This window comes from Gekko japonicus, unplaced genomic scaffold, assembly GCF_001447785.1.
Source record: "Gekko japonicus isolate JY-2015 unplaced genomic scaffold, Gekko_japonicus_V1.1 scaffold212, whole genome shotgun sequence".
NCBI lineage: Eukaryota > Metazoa > Chordata > Lepidosauria > Squamata > Gekkonidae > Gekko > Gekko japonicus.
The window spans coordinates 925,611-929,249 of NW_015161953.1; positions in this window are offsets into that span (position 1 = coordinate 925,611).

The following is a 3,639-nucleotide window of genomic DNA, read 5'->3' on the forward strand; positions in this document are numbered from 1 at the left end:
CACCCCCCCACCCCCAAAAAGCCTGGCGTAGCACTCTGTTGGACTAACAGCCGGTTTTGGAGTGACTACAAGGACTGTGTAAATATCTGTAAATAAAGCTGTAAATAGCTTTATACCAACGCAGTGTCTTCTGCTTTGTGGTGACGTTCAAACACCATCAGGGCTGCAGTCTATATTGATGCTGCCCCACCCATTGGGACAGTCCCTGTTTTCCCGCACTTTTTGGCCTTGGGACAGCTGGGAACTGTAGGCCAACAGATGAGGAAGCCCCATTCAACCCAGTGAGTGATACCCCTGCAGGCCTCTCTCTGGAACTACAGCTCAATTAAACCATTTGGGGGAGCATTTTAAACAAAGAACCACAGCCATCTTACAAACACAGGTAACTGCCATTTCGTTACACCTACCAACAGACACTGAGGGGAAAGTTAGTCCCACACAGGAGGCATGCAGGAAACAGCGTTTTCGTCAAGAGAGAAAGCCGTTTGCCACTAATTCTGACGGTACAGTGGCTGAAGGGGGAGTGGGCGGGGAAAAGGAGCAGACCCAGCACCCAGCCAATGGCACGCGAGTACTCTTGAGTGGCGGCTGACGGGCCAATAACTGAGGGAGTGCATGGAACGTTGTCACTCAAAAACAGAATTATATATAAGAAGAAATTACCAGCTTGAAGCTGTTTCCTGTAAACAAAAGCTTAATATATGTTTTTAGAGGTGAAAATATAATAGCCTCAGACTTATGAAGATTCAGCACAAAGAGAAACAAATAAAATAAACCAAATTAACATGTTTGAATAATCCAATGTGAGTCTGTTGAACTGTTCAAGAAAAGGATAGACAAATTTTGTAGGGTAATGATCAGAAAATGCTACTCAAATATAATTTTAGTAGCCGCCGTGATATAGAGGTTAGAATGTGGGACTATTCGGCCATGAAGCTGAAGCCCTGTGCCTCTGTCTCTGCCTGATTTTCACAGGGTTGTTAGGAGGACCAAACAGGTAGAAGGGACCATGTTCATTGCCTTGAACTTCTTGAAGCGTGGAATTAAAATCTAATAAATATACAGCTGCAGTTTAGGACTCTGGTTACAAAAATGGTTAGAAGTAATAAATAAATAAAAATTAATATGTAGTATAAAACCTTTTAATGCCAATAGACTTGAAAGGGGAGAAATATGAGTTCAAAATGTTGGTGTTTCTTATGGCTGGCAATGAGCAAAATACCCTGAACAAAAATTTCAAAAAGTTTTCTGTTATGCTTGCTTCAGTACTATTTGCTTCTTGTTTCAACAGCTGTTTCCTTTGTACTATTATACACTGGTGTTACAATTTGTCTGCACCAAGGCAGATTGTAAAAGTGGTTGTGCTCACTTAATCTCTGCTCAGCAGCATTCTCTCATATTCTCGTTTGCTTACCTGAATACCAGAAAGTTCAGGGTCAGTATCATTTGAAGGAAACAGGACTGAAGTATTTTGGTGTCTTAAAAAAAACCTTTTGTTTTACAAAAGTTTAGGTTGTAAAGGATGAACAGAAGGCACACCAACAAAAAGATTCAGTTGGCATCAGGGACAGAGTCCAATAGGTGTGGTGCAAACATTGCCCCAGGTAGTCAGAAATATTCACAGGTTCTCTGTGTTCACAATTCTGCTAAATTTGATTTCAGGATAGATACGATGTGTATCTGGCCAGTCTAACAGAGTTGATCAGCTTGAATTATTCCTCTTCATAAGGGCATCCTGTCCTGAATAACTATAATGAGTAGGACTAGTTATCCTTTTTGTCTTCCTTTACACATAGTACACTCACATACTACTCAACAATACAACTATTGTGCATCCATCCTCTGTACCAGTGATCATCTAGAGAAGAAGAAAAATTTAAGCTTACATTATCATGATTGAAAACTGGTGCAAAAGCATAAACACAACTGACAGTGAGGAAAATAATTTTGTAGCTTCCAAGTTGCTTCCTGGTTATAAGATGTACTTTTATAAATATAATCACTGGCTCCTATTGTTTTAGCCAAGTAAATCTGAATGCCCATGACCTTGTGCCAGGCTTTCTGCCATCCTGTAAATCACTGCTTTTGTTCATCAATCTGGTTAGGGATATCTCTGATACACAGCCTTGACGGCTGTAAAACCATATAAATATTATGTTATTAGTACCACCTTGTGGCCATTGGCCTGAAGTATCTGAGGCAGGATTCTGTAAAATACCATTTTAAACACAGTATGTTTACAGGACCACTATATCCTCAAAAATGGTGCCTTGCCTCTCACTGATCTGGGACCTATACCCATAGTGAGGTTAGGCTCCATGATTTTTCCCTCATAGGGCTGCCTTTCGAGGCATTATTTGGATCTTTATCTTGCCATGATTGGGCTTGTGCATTACAGAAAGTAAAGCAATCAGAGATGGCAACTCCTATAGATGCCATATGTTAAAGTGGCAAAGGAAGCCTTTGTGGTCTGCATATGTATATTCAGGGTCTCTCTATCCCTTCCTTCTCCTCGGAATTGATGCAAGAGGTGATGAGGGGTAGGTGTATCGGTTTCCTTGAGGCTGTGTGGTTTCTGAGCAGCTTGGGATGTGTCTCTGAAAATCTTCTAGCTTTTGGTGAGTGTACTAGAAGCACATAGTTTTGCTGGGAGGGGCTTCTGCTTGAGTGAGTTGAGTCAGCTGCCTGTCATTGTCTGACTCCTGGCAGTGGGGCCACAGCTCTCAGCTGTAAAGAACTCATTAGAGGGTTGACTCTGTAAGAGGCACTCAGGATTCCTATGGGCCTTGCAACCAGTGCTTTGATCAGATATTCTAACAGGGCGATTGAGTTTGGAAGTTCAGACAGGGGGACTGGGAGAGAACCCCTCTAGTCTGAGTTTCCTGAGAAAGGACATACAACTCTCCATCCACACAGGGTGTTGTCTTGCTGTGGAAATCTGCACAAGTTCAGATGAGTACCCTGTTTTACTCTAAAATACCTTTAAATGACTAAGATTCAGGTGGGGTAGCCGTGTTGGTCTGAAGCAGCAGAACAAAGTTTGAGTCCAGTGGCACCTTTAAGACCAACAAAGTTTTATTCATGGTATAAGTTTTCATGTGTAAGCACCCTTCCTCAGATAACTGACTAAGCCAGTTATGAAGGTGGAAAGCCAGCAGGGGAGTGGGGGCTATCCAGTGTTTTGCAGGGAGCGCCACATGTATGATTTTCTACCCACATGCTTGATGTATGGAGCTCTTGGCTCTTAGGGAAGAGGTTTGTCCCCTTGAGGCTAAGATTGCTGACCTGCAGAAGCTGAGGCAGAGAGAGAAGTTTGGGGATGAGACCTTCAAGGACTTACCGCAACAGTCCCACTCCTGTGCTGACAGCTCTTCTGCTGTTGTGGGGAGTGAGAGTCTTGAGGTTGGAAGGCATCAGTCTGAGGAGGAGGGATGTGATTCCTTAGAAGGGACCCCTTCCTTGGGTGATGGGCCAGTATCCTCCCATAACAAGGATACTCCTCTGGGAATGGGGGGAGGTGGGCTTTTCATAGTGGGTGATTCAATTATTAGGAATGTAAAAAGAGGATATGTGACTGGCATTTTGAGAGGCGTGGTGACTTGTCTACCTGGTGCAAAGTTTGCAGACATCACACACTGT